This window comes from Rhipicephalus sanguineus, chromosome 6 (genome assembly GCF_013339695.2).
Source record: "Rhipicephalus sanguineus isolate Rsan-2018 chromosome 6, BIME_Rsan_1.4, whole genome shotgun sequence".
Taxonomy (NCBI): domain Eukaryota; kingdom Metazoa; phylum Arthropoda; class Arachnida; order Ixodida; family Ixodidae; genus Rhipicephalus; species Rhipicephalus sanguineus.
This window is the reverse complement of record NC_051181.1, coordinates 149,449,737-149,467,217: the sequence shown is the minus strand read 5'-3', so window position 1 is coordinate 149,467,217 and position 17,481 is coordinate 149,449,737.

Genomic DNA, 17,481 nt, shown 5'->3' with positions numbered 1-17,481 from the left:
TTCTGATTGATGAAGGTTTGCTAATCCACCTATTTTTGCACCACTTATTCTAAGACTTTGTTTTTGTTTACGTGTACACATAAATTAAACAAGAATCAAGAGCAGAGTTTGTTTGAATGTTTTATTGCCTAAAATTACGCAGCTACTGCTGCAACCGCATCCTGACATGCCATGCAAGCGTAGAAAAACAAAATGAGCAGTGTACCTTTCGTCCGCCGGGATCCGATCGTACGATCATACCTTTCGTCTGCCGGGATCCGAAAGAATTTTATTCCGGTGTGGCGTGAAGAATTTGGACACCACTCGGCACAACACGATTTGTGATGACGGCGCGAATCCATTCATGCGTCTGTTTCGCTGAAGCTTGCAAGAGTTTCGCCAGTTTCACTGAAACAAACTTTACGGTGGTAAAAGCGGCCTTTGGGACACCGTAGGCCGTAGCATACATGGGCGCGCGACAAGAAACGCCCCTTTGTCGCCGTGAGAGATAGGACTGCGCAGTTCCCGTTTTCTACTGCGGGTGGCGCTCGTATTTTCGCAGTCTCGAACTGCAATCTTTAGGTACTTGCGTATTAAAAACTCCGGAGTTAAGAAGTAACCTGGTAATAAATATAAAATGGAACAACAACGTTCATTTATGCAGGTAGTACAGCCCCCAAACATTAGGATCGCTGCGGTCACGGGACAGAAAAACCGCGAAGTTTATCGTCCCCCTGGTTATCGCGCGAGCGTCGACCAAGAACTACAACAGCGCCACGGCCCATAATCCTCTTTCGAGGAGAGGGAGGTATCAGGCAAACTTCACTCACTATTTTTGCTGTTCATTAAGCTGCGATCACTCCCGTCTGGGGAAAGCAAGCGCATTTTCATCTTTTTTCAAGACGATGCGATATATCTTGTGCAACTTAGCAAGTCGTTCAAATCACGCACTGCCGAGCAGCAGCTTTACCATAAATATCTTTCCCACCAACTCCGTTACCGTCCGCGGAGATAAAAGCCAACGAAACATACGCTTGATCGTAACAAATGGAAAGCTTAAAACAGATGGAAAGGGGGGAGAGTTTGTCGTAGGGGCGAGTGTTGTAGCATGGAAGAGCCAACGAGGGAGAGCAGAACGCGTAATCCTAATTTTCCCTGTCCCGAAACGTGCCGCTAGGCCCCTGGAACGCTATTCCCCCTCTCCCCCACCCCAAGTGTAGGGTAGCCAACCGAGCCAAAGCTTGGTTAACCTCCCTGCTTCTCTCTCTCTCTCTCTAGGCCGGTCGACGCGATAACCTTCAAATCGCGCTGGACTGAGCCAGCGCTCTCTAGAATATGTTCGTCCAGGTGGCGTTGACTGAGCGCGGCGCAGCCATGGTACCTACACGACTTGGCTCGTGGCTTTGTGCACCGAAACGCCATTTATGAAATTAGCCAATGTCTGTCGTGCCAGCTTGATGCGCAGTTGATGACAACATTGCGACGAAAAGAGCAAGTTGTTTTTGCCTGTTTCTGATACAGAATAGTTAGCTGTTGCTCATTAATATATGGCTCACATGTAATCGCGAAACATAGAGCATCGGGTGAACTGCTGTGCTTCCAAACGGTGAAGCTGCTACGAAGTCGATTGTCTAGTAGGACTGAACACATGCGGATATGAAACCTTATGTCAAAATGCATCATAACACAAACTTGTATACACGACAACACGCATTCTTACGGTGTATGTGGCACCACGTGTTTGTTTCGTTCTTTTGTGATAGCGTATGAACCCAAGAACACCTTCCGGTGTTTGCTTCCTGGCTGCCACGTGAAAGGCCCACACTCAATGAAAAAGAAAAAAAAAGGAAGAGTATGTTTTACTCTTTCCGGCGGGTCGTGACTTGTTACGTATACAACTCTGCTTAGAGAGACACATTACCTCTCCTTTGGGTCCGACGACTCTCCGACGAGAGTATAAAGATCTCCAAAGAGAGTTCACGTGTTTCATTAAAGATAGTCATATACGTGGCAAGTCAGGCACGTTGACTCTCTTTTTGGTCCCACGACTTTCCCACGAGAATGTAATGATCTCCAAAGAGAGTTCACGTGTTTCATTAAAGATAATTGTATACGTGGCGAGTCAGAAACGTTGGCTCTCTTTTTGGTCCCACGACACTCCCACGAGAATGTAATAATATCCAAAGAGAGGCGTTTCATTAAAGACAGTCATACACGTGGCAAGTCAGGCACGTTGACTCTTTTCGGTCCCACGACTCTCCCACGAGAATGTTGTGATCTCCAAAGAGAGTTCACGTGTTTCATCAAAGATAGTCATACACGTGGCAAGTCAGACACGTTGACTCTCTTTTAAATGCGAATGCATTTCTTAGTCGGGCTATGTGAGGCATCCGGCGTTGTCCGCAGCGCCCTCTCCCATAGCAACACCTGTGGACGCGCGCGCGTATCCTCGCCCCTAGCAACCGGAGCATGTGGTGCGAGAGAGTGTAGGAGAGGGTAGGTGCAGTGCTTCGCCGTTCGCTCTCTCTCCTCCCTGCGCCCCACTCTCCCGTCCACTTGCGCCTCACTCTCGACCGTTCGGTGGCTGGGCGCCTCTCAAGAACATCCGGAAATGTGTGCTCGAGACGCCGCTGTGAAACGACAACGCCGAGCCGAGAACGCTGGCGCCCCACTCTGCCGTCCGCTCGCGCCTCACTCTCGACCGTTCGCTGGCTGGGCGCCTCTCAAGGCGATGGCAGAAGTCGGTGAAGGCGAATGTCTGACGGCAACGGTACCCTCTCTCGGCGCAAGAAATGCATTCGCATTTCCTCACGATTCCCTTCGGGGAGGTGGGGGCATTTTTTTTTTGGTACCTTGACTCTCCCACGAGAATGTAATGATCTCCAAAGAGAGTTCACGTGTTTCATTAAAGATAATCGTATACGTGGCAAGTGAGAAACGTTGACTCTCTTTTTGGTCCCACGACTCTCCCACAAGAATGTAATGATCTCCAAAGAGAGTTCACGCGTTTCATTAAAGATAGTCATACACGTGGCAGGTCAGACACGTTCACTCTCTTTTTGGTCCAAGGACTGTCCGACGAGAGTATAATGGTGTCCAAACAGGGTTCACGTGACCCTTTAAAGAGATATGCGTGGCAAGTCAGGACTCACAAAAAAAGGTCAAATGACTCTTTTACAGGGAGTGCACGAATCAGGCTCACCACTGGTGGTAAGCGAGGAAGTAACGAAACTGTGAGACGCCATGTACGTAGGTTCAATTATTTTTTTTGTTTTCTTTTATTATAAGACGGACACATGATAACGGGTCGACCTGAGTATGTCACACTCACAGACAGATTGACACAATCTTTTTTTTTTTGTTGAGAACAACACGCGCATTCCCTGCACATACGTGCACACTGGAAAGAGAGACAGATAGAAACAAAAAAAAACCTCACCACACATGTGAAACAACGCACACCGGGTTCAGAACGTTGCTTCCGTGAACTCATGCACACTGGCGCGCGAAACACTGGCTAACAAGAGGTGAGCTACAAGATTTTTTTTTGTTACCGTACTCTCGAAGAACACAGATACTTCTACGACCACTTCCGCAACGACGTTCTCTGCGGTATATTCTCGTGAAAATTGTACAGGTAATGACGGCAGCGCGTTGTCCCACGAAGGGAGCAAACAGCGAGGGATTAGTGGACAGACACAACAAAAAACGAAACAAACGAGTCAACCAAAACGCTGACGTCCGACAACTTCGCTTATCCGAAGATCGGGTCAACGCACGTGGGGATGATACAACTCTATGAACACTTCTTCCATCTTTTCTCGCTCGCTCACCTGGTGAACACCTCACGAGTGTTCAACGAGAACATTGTATTTACAGAAAAAAAAAGAAAACAACAACATCGATAGTGGGTCTTTCCGAGTGTTTCCTGCACTCGAATGGTGCAGACGTGCATTGGGATGGGAGCATGGGGATGACACACGTTATATTGTACTGACCCTGACAAGAGTGTCGAGGGAAACGCACATGCGCGACAAACTGCTCTTAACACGAAGATAGGATACTACACGACGTTTCAGATGCCACGTATGCACACACTAACGGTTTATCAGGGGGTAAGTGAGGAAAGGATAACACAGCCGTCTAGCCATTGGACTGGACGAACCCGGTCACAGTGGACTTTCCTGATTGATCGAGCGCGAACCACACTGTAGACGGAATACAGATGTAAAGAGAAGACAAACGCTATGTTGTGTGTTGTCTTCCTACATTCGGCAGTCTGCCTACAGCGTGAGTTCGACGTAATGTTTTAATGTTCTACGTGATAATAGCACTCTTCCATCGACTTCCCTTTTAAATGTTCTCGTCAAATGCTGTGTATGCAATTGCTATTTCCAGGAATATGCGCAGTTCTGTGGACCCGTAACTAATGAAGGAAGGGTAGCCACACCTCCTTACCTATTTTCAACGCGATAATTTGAAGGCAAAATTTCGATACAAATTTAAATACGTGTACGCTCCCTGGGTGGACCCCTGTTAGCACATAAGCTGGACTCGGAACAACGGGAGCAGGGTGTCGAACACCACGGCACTAAAATGAGTTCACCAGATTACAAAGGTGCGCACAGAAACATGCCGTATTTCTCTCCGCAACTCTCAATTACTTATTCCCGGGCCGCATTTTGCGAGAATCAATTTTTCATTAAATCATCTCCAGCTTTCGTCATTGTCTCGTTCACCACCTCGCCGACGTTATCGTCTGTATCGACGTGGAAGATGAAAAAAGAATTTAAAAAAAGAAAAGAAAAAAGAAATGTTGCAAAATACGGCCCAGTAGATCAACTTCCTGCTCTGTAGGCTTCAACGAGGAGTCACCGATAAACGCAGTCTGATATCTCAATGATAACAAGTGCTCTAAAACCGGTTCCGCACACGTTCTCCCGATTCTGGTAAGCACCCGACTCTCTCTAATCAACAACGAACTGGAGAGTTGGCTATCACAGCCCAGCTGCCAACTTTGCAGTCTCGAAGGAACTAACTGAATGACTAGTCAACATGAATGGGAGATGGGAATACAGCACTTCCCGAAACAGTGTGGGAGCGAGGGACGCACTGTACTCACACTTACGCGCTACAGGATGTGGGACGCTGCGGGAGAGGGAACTACGCGGGCTTCGCGATGTCTAACACTTGTGAATTAAGAGTGAGTGAATGCATGTGCGGCACGCGAGGCAAAAATTTGCACAGACGAACATTCACGAAGCCATCGTTATCGCACCAACGTTTCTTCAATTAGCATCGCACACTTGATCCTTTATTTGGTGGCCAGCTCAGAGACAGAAAAACCATTCTTGCGGACTGCGCACTCTGTTCTCTCTCTCTCTCTTTTTGTATTTGGTGTAGCACGTTACTAATTAACAGAAGGAGTCTTTTATATGCACTAGCAAGGTACCAGAGGCGGAGAGAGAGACGAAAGATATTAGGCAGAGAGGTTAACCAGTGTAGCTGACAGGCGCGCTAGTCCGCAAGATAGAAACGTGAAGGCTTCAAGATAATGCGCATTTTTTTTAACAAAGGAGGCCGCACTCTTTCAACATGGTGATGTTGAGCCAATAGCCCATATATGAAAGGTTACTTACTGCATGAGACTAAGGTATGTCAACTCACTTCAAGCTTTCGTAATTCGGCATCAGCCTCTTTACGTCTATCAGCGCACGTTACGACGAGTTAATTTTGAAGTTATAAAGCTTGACCACAAGCTGGAAAAAAGATAACGAAGCAGCAAAAGTTTTGTTCGCAGTGACGTACCAGAATTCGACATGTGTCCAGAGCGCATTATGAAATAATCGGCCACCAGGATCTGCTGTGCTGCGTAGCACGAAGCCGTCTTGAAATACAGAAAACAAGAACGAGAAGAGAGGAACTTGTCTGCGATAACTCAGGTGACTGGCAGAGTTTAAAAGTTAAATAAATGAAAATTTCGGTTGCGCATTCGTTAAATAAAATGAGATACTAGATGCAGCTTTTTTAAAACCTTAGAGTGACTGAGAATGATAGCGCAAAAAAAAAAAATATCCAGTGCCTCCATCTGCTTCAGGAACTAACACAGCTGTCGACAAAATTGCCCTCTTGAGTACAGCGTCTCTCTTCACTACATCACATCGCCCGACATGACGTACGTCATCAGTAAGTTGGTGCAGCGCAGAATTGACGGGCTCAACCCGAAATGTCAGGAGTTACAGTTTGCCGATCTCTACTTCTTTGGGGGGTAACACACAGAGAAAGTGCCAAGTAATACAAAATAGTACCGATACAATGGCGTGCAGAGCGCCAATAAGAATATCTGCAGGAAAAAACATCAGATAAAATTGGGCAGATAGCACTTCAACTAATTGCATTTCAGTTACTACCAATCTATTACAGTTTACGATTTATGAACAGGAAACAAACTGTCGTATGGAGATCATAAACCAGCATGTGAGATATTTCCCCCCTCGTCTGACCTGACCAAGATGGCGGACCTCGACTAGTATCGTTACGAAGTGAACGAGAATACCGGTTGTCGTTTTGCCTGTTGACTTCGCCATCCATGCTTCTAAGACACGCATTGTCTCAAGTTTAACAAGAACGCGGCCATCTTGGTCGGGGCAAATTCCGAAGTGTGGGAAGACCATCTTACGAATTTGGCGTATCGCCTATTGTTCTGCAACCTTGTTTTTTTTATTTTTTCGCTCTGATCTCGCTAGTGACAGAAAAAAATTCGAAATAAGAATCGGTTTGGACCTTTGGGAAGAACAATCTATCCATATAGCTGCACTTAAAACATTGCCATCTAGTGTTTCCTTAGAGCGATGTCGAACTTCAGTGGCTTTCAAACATACTACACAAACAGCGCTGCGCTGGTGAAACATCGAGGGTAATGTTTAACGGCGCTGCGCAGTAACATAAGCTCGCTTGCGCACAACACTTTGCACAGTCACGTGTAAACGACGTGCGAGGAAACAACTTTGACACTTGGTTTTGCACTCAATGATTCGTGGCAAGGCGTGAACAAAATGTGGGCGACGCTACACAACAGTTCTTTTCCCCTTCTCGTGGGAACCATTGGCAAAACAGCCTTTTCTTTTAAGAAGAGCTTTCAGCCTTCTAAGCGTTTTTCTCACTAAGACGACCTATGAGAATGAGAGCGGGACTATAGACGTTGCGAGTTTCTTGTGAGAAGCGTTTCACTGAACGCGCACTGTCGTATGATGATGCTACTGTGGTTCAAATGCAAACTACGATGCTAATCAGTGTCTAGGCAGACTACTGCTAATCAGTTAGATGGACATAATCTATTGTTTTTTCATGCGAACGAAGCCAAGCCAAGCCCGCATATTCTCGTAGGCTCGACTACGGTCGCGGTAGTCTCGCTTCACGCCGTGTATTACATGCACGAGAGGGACGCTTCAACGGTGAGTTTTAGCTTACCGCCACCTTATCTACGATTACAACTATTTCACGCATAACCTACCAGTTTCGCGCGTTTAACCAAGTGGCGCCGAACATATACCAAGCGCAGATTAGCAGGCAGATGCGAAACTGACATGTGGCTGATACTGAAGCGGTAACAGCAGAGTGCAGCAGCGCTATGCTGAAACTCTCCGATACTTAATGAACGATAGTAACCTGCTTGGTCGGCAGTCGCTATGTGACACGCACCCACTAAGCATCGCTGAACAGGGAACTCAGATGCTCGCGCTCATATCGACGCGGAACAGTGTTTGGTCGTAGCTGGACTCGAAGAACACGAAGCACGAAGAACAAGTCTTACAGAAGAAAAGTTTGTGAACAGCTGGATTTTTATCTAGACGGCGAACTCCTAAACATTTCTTAAGCTTCGAAACTGTTTTAACAGGGATCAAACAGTGAGTTTCGGAACAAGGAGGTCAAACACAGACGCGGGCCTCCGACGCGCTATATCTTTGGAGTTCTGCAGTTAATTGTTATCTCGCGTGGAGTATCCGCCAGACGATAAGACGAGCGATAGCATACAGTCGGTATGTACACGTATGTATATAGGCTTGTCACATATATTAGCGAGTAACACGTACGCGAGACCCTGCGGATACATCGAGCACACTCAAGTGCGGACTTTCCATTGTATAGGCCCTATGTTTTTTATACATACATATGAATACGCTGAACCTCGACAACTACGCGAGCATTTCTTTTTTCGTGGAGTCCTCGGTATATACATGAGGCCTCCTCAACCGAAGAGGACAGAGGACCTGTACGTGCGCACTTTCTCATGAGTGTAGACTCGATGAGATTCGAGAACGGTGTGAACTTATGGCACGCTTCGTTTGGTTTTCGCACATCTAAACACAAGAAAGCGCGATTTGTTCAAGAAAGAGAAAACATAGAAAACGTTAAGAAACGTTCCCTGCATCCCCGTACATACCAGGCGATCACTATGAGCGCATTATCCGTCTTACGCGAAAAATTATTCGTGAGCCCACCAAAAATGCAACGCGGGGATTAAGATACGCCTCGGTCGACATTCCGGAAACAACAAAAACGAACATCAGGGCGAACACCTTAATGGTAGAAAACACAGCGCTTGCACACAACAGCGAAATATCAACTCGGTTATCAGAAAAAAAAATCACGAAGAGTAGAACATGACGTCACCAACGCTGGCGCCCCGTTTTTTCTTTTGCATACGTGCGCGACCTTCAGCATCAAGGAATCAGCTTAGCGACTAAGCGGACATTGTCGCCTGTCTGAGGAATCACCAGCTTGAAGGTTTTCAGTGCACATTCGCTAAATTAGACCGTAAAAAACATGAAGTGTATCACGCACATACTGATTCGCTGTGCAATACATTTTCACCATGGCTGCACCACGGATTAAGTGGTTAGATATATTACTTGATTTTTTATGTGCTTTTTGTATCGCGCCAGATTGTCATCTGGTTCACTCTATGTCTCAGAGATAACATTCTAATATTTTGGGTGCCTTCGTTTCAAGTGCGCGTAAGATTGCAAGTCTTTGCGATAGTTGACTGTGGCCAGTGGTTTCAGGCAGTTTTGCGCATTTAGTTTTTGGCTTGCGCCGAGATGAGTAGCCGGTACCAATAAATGCGCCAACGTCTTCTTATATTGCATATCGGCAAATAAATTAGTAACTCATTTTTAACAAACAATGAAAATAGTAGTACAAAGTCCATACATATTAACGTTCCGCGCATGACTGCACCTTAAGCCTCGAACAAGGACCAGCGACAGTCTGGTCGTTTTTCAAAAGGAATAGGACGTGCCATACAACGTGCAGACTGAACAACAGTGAAGCCATTGTTGAATGTAAACGCCGCCAAAAAAGAAAAGGGAGAACCTCTCTGAAAAAGTAACGTCTATTAGCGCAGCCAAAAAATCGGCTTACTCTCTGCAGTCATTGCACATCATTCCAAAAAGCACTTCATCTCACGTGTTGCGCCTTCGAAAGCACGCAGGATCGAGTTGTTTTCGACGACTATGGCGAGACGTCGTCGAGGTACGACGTCCACCTAAAAATACCGAAACGTGGCTTGAAGTAAGAATGCCAGGAAGAGCGGGAGGCCGCGACGTCACAGTACACAACTATGCAGTTGATTGGCAGGAGACCTCGCAGTTATGTTCTCTGTGTGAGAACAGGCAGGATACGCGTTTTACACAAGCAAAAAAAAAGAAGAAAGAAAAACGGCGAAGTTGCGGACTTAACGGTACCACAGCCCCTTCTTGGATGTGACCCTGCGCGATTGCTCAAACGTGATTTCGACACAATAACAACACACCGTACGCTTTATTATTATTTTTTTTTCTGTTAGGCAGAACGTTTGGTCAGCAGTAAGTGAAATACGGAAAATATTTCTTTTCCCAGACAGAATTGCTGTGGGAAACAACCATAAAGGCTGCCCCCATCAGGCCACGAAACTGCGGATGCGAAAGCAGGGGCATTAGGAAAAATTAACCGCACATACAACTCACTACCGCCTGTGCCATAGAATGCTTCTTTACCCTCACAAATGTATGCTCAAACATGCACTTCCATTAGATACAGATTAGCTGTCTGGAATGTGTGGCGTTGTCCAAATGCGGCTTATCTTAGTCGCGGTTGGCGCTATCGAGGTCACGCAATTTTAGTGAGGTACTGAGCATAAAGACATTTGTATTCATCGTACGGCGTAACAAAAGGAAAGCAAGATCAGGTTTCTTTTTTGCAACTGCTGTTTTATGGTGCAGTGCCTAAGCGGTCGCTTCTAAAAGCTATAAGAAATGGTAAATTATAATTTTTGTCTGTTTTCATTGATTACGTAATGTTAGTCATTTCAGTTGCCGTAAATGCTGTTCTTTATGCTCGGGATCCTTTAATTTCACAATGGTTTTATGAACGAATAAATCGATTACGACGTGATGAAATTTAACCTCTGTAGATATAACCTTGCCAACTCACTCAGACTTGGAATGGCCGTTGATTGAGCTCAAAAAGAAATGGTTCAATTGTAGTATTTCGATAGATGCACGTCGCGAGATTATCGTGGGCGGAAATGTTAAAGATGACCTTATACTTAACTTTCTCGGTGTATGTATCAGCGTGAGACGGTCCTTCTGCCAAATGCTTGTAATGCATACCCTACATCTGATACGGTCTCTACACACGTTTAGGACTCTCAGGCGTCCTTATCTTCCAGCAACGGCACGCGTTCTCTAATATATGGCATTATGAAAGCGAATGTTGTAACCTACATTACTGCACCACGTGACTTCAACAGAGCGGCTGGCAACATGCACTCCCACAAATCCGCCTCAAGGATGCGGATCGACTCTCAATGGATTGCCCCTCAGTGGATGGATTTTAGGACATTGCGCGAATGTCAAGAACCGTTTTAGTGGCCCACTTCAACGTCAAAGCACGTTAAAGACATTAAATATCCGGTTTAGTCAGCTGACTAGCTGACTTTAGCTGTAAAAACGAGAACAAAAGAAAAAATCACACCATCTCCGCTAAAGGAGACCATGAGGCGATGCGAAGCAGCGTTTCGGCATGTCGAGACCGCGTTTCAGAGGGGAAGTGGAGAGGGGGAGAGGGGAAGTGGAGAGGGAGGAAGGCGGAGAGGGGAGGATGAGAGGGGGAAAGTGGGAGAGGGGCAGGGGAAAGGGGAAGTGGAGAGGAGAGAGGAGAGGGGGAAGTGAGAGAGGGGTAGGGGAGAGGGGAAGTGGGAGAAGATGTGTGTGGAGAGGGTTCGCGGATGAGCAGTAAGTGTGGTCACGCCGCACACCACCACCACCTCCACCGGTTTGAACTCCGCCATCAGATGCTTCGCATCTAAAACACCACTCCAGTGCGCAAGCCTATTGGCGGACTGTCAGAGCACACACTTATTGCTGCCCAATTTAATTTTCTCAGATCAGAGAGGCATGCTCTTGGTCCATCGACAAGAAAGACTACCACGGCAAACAAACAAAAGCAAGCCCCATGCCTTGTTACAAAGCGACCACTCACACTCGCATTCACACCTTTCCGCGAACACACTTCGAAAGCTCGAGCGACAGGTGGCAAGGGCTGGTGCAAGACAGCGAGGAAACCTAGCGCAGTGGATGCGCACGTTGGGCGAAGCGATATTTACACAACTCGCGAGCGACGAGCTAAAACATTTAGGAATAAATCCACACAGATGGCACGACAAGTGAACCATTCGCGGTGTTGATTTTTCTCAGCGTGAACATCAAAGTGCAAAGGAGCACAGAAAAATTGTTCCACATAAAACGCTTTTCTGTTGAAGTTGATAAACTTCTACCAGCCTCGATTGCATGCGTATTATAGAAACATGCTGCCGCGTAGAACTGTCGATTACGAGTTTAGTGCATTTAATGGCGCCAATGTTTACGAAAATAGCGGATGGGCCTCCGTTAGTTTGTTCTGAAACCAAAGTGTTATCGAAAGCCACAGAATTAATCAAACGTCAAAGACATCCAAGGGAGGCACACCGCATTTAAATTTTGAATAAACGTTTGCAAGAGATAGCATCATAATAACGAAATTACTAATCCATACAAAACGCAAACGTTCGCGAGGATCTCATTTTTGCTCTTGCTGCTGGCGACGTCAACGTGAGCCACTGTCAGTTAGACGGTCAGTAAGTCTTGCGCCACGAGCAAAGTGAATGCATTGTGAGACGAATTATGTTTAAAGGATTGCTTTCTCTGGTTTGTCATTAAATAAAATGTGAACAGCTACACACAACACACATGCAGGGCAAACGTCTTGTAGACATCTAGAAGCGTACATAGACCCGTATCGAAGAACTCTTGAACTGTACATTCGGCGAGGCTACGGTGCAGGACTCTCGCAAATCTCTTTGGCATATAGATATTCTCGCCACGTGGCGTACATGACTGTAACTAACACGCTGATACAAAGAGAGAGAGAGAGAGAGAGAGAGAGAGAGAGAGAGAGAAACGGCTTTGCGAAAACGTACTTAGACTACAGAGACCTGTCCCTTTTGCTCTTTCACGGTGAATATCAAAATGAACGTCAACCAATCGTGACGTCGAGGGCGCATACCTTGGTATTGCGGTGACCAATTACGCAGTGAAATTGTTATCCAGATCTAACGAAAATAAAGAAACGATGGTTCGTAGCACGACCTACTATACTCCTGACCTGCCCAGATGTCCCCTCTCCAGCGCCCACGTTCTAGTTCATACCTTCTGCCGCTAGGGATGTAACCTACGAGCGTTGTGGCGCTAGTCAGCACCTGTTCGCTGATGACAGCTTTAACGCTCGTGATGATGTTTCACCAGCACAGAGCGTTCATATCATGTAATTATTATTCATAAATGCAAAATACTTTGGAAATAAAAATACGGAAAATTAATTAGAACTTTTTTTTGCATTTAAAAGGACACAGCCGTCCTACACTATGCAAGTCTACGGCTTCTCACGTTAGTCAACCAGTGCGCAGTAAATACTTAACTGCACAGAATAGCTTACTTGACCCTCCGTCTAAGTTTGCAGAAACAGTCACATAATACAGGCGTTCCGACTCCAGCGCCGTCCAAACGGTCGCAGAGTAGCAGACGATGGATGGATGGATGGATGTATACGGCTGTGCCCTTTAGATCGGGCGGCGGCTCACGCCACCTAGCCATAAAGTTAAGTACTATCACTATGTATTGAAGGATTGTAATTCACTCGTGCCTTGATTGTAGCCACCAATCGGTTAGCCTCCTCCTGGTTATTTCTACTCGTTTAAAGTCTATTTTGCCTTCACTGTCCCTAAACCCCAATGCTTTGAAATATTCCGCGCCATTATCTTGGACTGTAGGGTGAAGCCCTTTACAGAACATTATCAAATGTTCAGCCGTTTCCTCCTCCTCTCCACACGCACTACATAACGTGTCTGTGCCTTCGTATTTGGCTCGGTACGTCTTGGTCCGCAATACTCCCGTCCTGGCCTCAAACAGCAGAGAACTACCCCGAGAATTATCATAGATCTTTTCTTTTGCAATTTCCTGCTTGAAAGTTCGGTAGGTCTCCAGTGATGATTTCGTAAGCATCCCCATTTTCCACATGTTCCTCTCTGTTTCCTTCACCTTCTTCTTAACCGATGTTTCCTTTTGGCTTGGTATTCTGCTGTTGTCTAAATACTTGCTTGACAATTTTCGAGTTCGCTTCCTCCATTTAGTATCAACATTCTTCATGTACAAGTAGCTGAAAACTTTCCTAGCCCAACGCTCCTCTCCCATTTTTCTCAATCGCTCCTCAAATTCTATCTTGCTGCTAGCCTCCCTGCCCTCGAACGATGTCCATCCCATGTCACCCTGTACCCCCTGATTTGGGGTATTCCCGTGTGCTCCCAAAGCAAGCCTACCTATGCCACGTTGTTTAATTTCCAATCTTGCTTGAACCTCTGATCTCATGCACAAGACCGCATTGCCGAACGTCAAACCTGGGACGAACAGGTTATAGGAAGCGCCACCTACGGCAAGCGGTTGAACGAGAGCGGGGACGCGCGCTCCCATAGGACCCCCGATATCTGGGCAGGTCAGGAGTACAGTAGGTCGTGGTTCGTAGGAGCTCTCGTCTCCAGAACTCCTATAAGTCAGCCAGCGCCTAAAACTAAAGGGAACTGGTGGTTTCTATGCAACAGTGGATACGCTTGCGTCAAGACATCTTTGAAAGAGCACCGCCTGCTTCCCAACAACGTGGTAAGTGGTTGGGGTAAAGCAGTTTTTCCGCACTTTGTGGAGTCAGGTTGCTTGCTCGCAAATGTTACCAATACGGACAGGTCTTAGAGGAAGTCATGAAAAGTTGTGATGTTTCAAAGCATTTCGCTTTCACGAACGTTTTGCTCGCATAATCATTTTCCTCTCGTTGAAGAACGTCACTCTCGCCCCGTCGTGCACTGTTTCCATTTAAGATCTACCAGGTGGATCTCTCTCTCTTGATTTTACGAAGATTATAGTCCACTGTGGATACATTGACACGAGACAACCTCCAGCGCCTTGGAGTTCTAACTCTTAAGTTACAAATAGAGCACGTACTACTACAGTGGTTAGTGCTGCCTAAAGAAAGAACCCAACAATAGAGCAGAATACAGATTTGATTATAACTTCAGTAAGAAGAAAAAAAAACACGAAGGGTATAGCGTAACCTTTTCCGATAAGTTAACAACGGAGTTCAGTTTTCTGAGCATAATGAAATCGTGTCACTGTCATTCTACACAAAGACAACGAACAGGATTCCATGTACGTTTTTTTTTAAATGCTGTCTGCAGTAATCCTGTGTACCGCAGAAACTGATGCCATAGCAGTGGTCACCAAGGCGCCAACACTGCGATGAAGTTAAAAGCCGTTATGTCCAGGACAGACGGTTGGTTCTCGCGGATGAAACGAGACTGATCGGTTGCCACTGATTTCAGATTGTGTTATCAAGAAAAATGAGAGGTGTTGTAGCGATCTACCTTTTTGTCACCTTCAGTTTCGGATAGAATGTCAAAACTCACGCAGCACGTTGATGGAAGGCTTGGAACGCACTTAAGAAATGTGGTAGCGGCCATTTCGCACCGCATACATGCTCGCGGCATTGCGCAACGAAGACTCGCTTGGATTATATCTAAGAATAGAGTACATTAGCAGGTACGAGGTAGCTCACGCAGAAACGTAGGGTGTAAAAGAGAAACCGAAACGTGACGACGGGAACCGACAACGTGTCGTGGACCACACGGGATCAAATGCGGCGACGAACGGGACGTCGACCTCCCCGAAACGAGGGATCCGGGATGGCGTCGTGAAGACTGAGAAAGGAAGTGACGTCACGAAACAAAGCACCGGTAAATGACGTTAGTTAGTTATCGCCAGCGTTACGGTCAGAACAGCCATTGAAAACGGTAACCTTTACAGAATGAGAACGAATACCATTTCCGGATAAAACGCCACTCCATAAGATCTTTATCGAGGCAAATCGGCGAATATGTTTTGTGAAACGGGACGTACTGGTTGCCAGCGATCATACAGTGTTATAAAGACAAATTAGGAAGAGCTATAGCATATGCCTCGGGCAAAATTATGTAAGCTCCAAGCAGCCCGTATTTTAGCAGTTTAGTTTATGCTGCCAACCTTCATATATATATATATATATATATATATATATATATATATATATATATATATATATATATATATATATATATATATATATATATATATATATATATATATATATATATCATGACGAGCTCTGTCCTGCGTAAATTTCGTTGCTTTTACCCGTTCCTGTCGTGTCATTAATTTATATCGCATCTAACGCTTTTTCTACATTACAAATATGAAGCAGGCACGTCAGAAACAAGTATTAAGTGACAAGATGTTCTTATTAGCATATTCAAAAGAGAAAGTCGACACCTTATATAATACTTGACCTTATATAGTTGTTTAACACACAAATAATTTAAGAAAATGTGGCAACAAGCGTAGAGGTTCTGCGCAAAGCAGCATTTAAAAAATATATAGCTTAATCCAAATACATCTTTCAACATTCGAATCGTCAGACAGACGAAGCACGCTCTCAGAAAAGTTAATGCTATGAACGTTTTCCCAAAATCACGAAAAGATAAAATTTGTGGCAGGCATCGTTAGAGCGCATCAATGGCCTTTGATCTAATTTTGTATTTTCAATAGGCAATCACTTTCGAGAGCAAGATTAACAATCATTATCTAACTACGTCCACATGTCAAAAGGATACCTAGAGTGGTATCCACTTGTCGAAAGCAAAAACCAACAATTGACACTGCGCAAAAGCTTTCTTTCGTGACTATACGTGTGCTAGCTTTCACAACAAATTTTATCAGCAGTGCTACGATGTCACTTTCAACTTCAGTCTTCAAGAAGCACCAACGTTCCGCGTTTTGAGCCCGGCAGAGGCGCTCCCCCGCGCCGCCATGTAGAAAGGTCAAGATGGTTAGACGTTACAGAAACTGCGTATTATAATCACATTCTTTAGGAATACACATGTGCATATCGTATATGTATACAGGAGAGCAGAGAATCAAATATGAGATGCAGTTTCAGCATAATACCCCGATCCCCACCTCATGCTGGTGGTGGTCTTGCACACTTTGACGATACACTGTTGTCCACTGGAAAGTTATGCATGCATATATATAACATACGTTAAAACGACAGGCGAAGCCAGTAATTCGGAAGTTCTGAGAGTGACCTACATTGACGCTTTTCCCCCTTCTGTTTGCTAAGGTGCTGTGGACCTGCTTGAAATACAGAGACAGAAAAACAGACAGGTTTAACCAGAGGAGATCTCAGTTTTGTTACCCTGTACTTGGAAAGGGGATGTTCTTTCAAATGTAGAGAGTCGGAGAGACAGAAATGAGGTTAAATCTAAAATCAACGTACACACGTTACCTGTAGGATTTCCTACCCACGAGTAGTGGTAAGGGTAAAATACAATGAATTCCAGATCTGTGATCTTATTTCAGTGGCTTTGATGACTGCGAGAATTAAAAGTACATGAACGATAGTTACCGTAAGGAAGACACTGTTTACGAACGTGTAATAAAACGTTAACCAAACTCGAAGTAACGTCGCAAAAACGTACAACAACCGAATCGATCGCGTTCGGAGAGGCGGTGGTGAACTGCTTTCGCAAAGCAGCTGTGAGGAAACACCACCTTGCAAAGGGTGCACATGGAGAAGTTTTACGGTGAGAAGCAGGGCAATGTTGTGCTTTACAGATATTGCAACGAGAACTGGGTGACTCGAAGTTATTCTTTGAGAGTTAAGAGAAAAAACCACGCGCAAGAGGGCATCACACGAACTATGAGAAGTACAAAACTCGGAGCTAGCTACAGAGACCGTATCGCTTAAGGTCGGAATATTTCTGATAGTTCCCATCAAAGCCACCGCGGTCTGTACAGAAGAACGAAGCGTGCACAGACATGTTAAAACTGAAAGCCAGTGCACTCG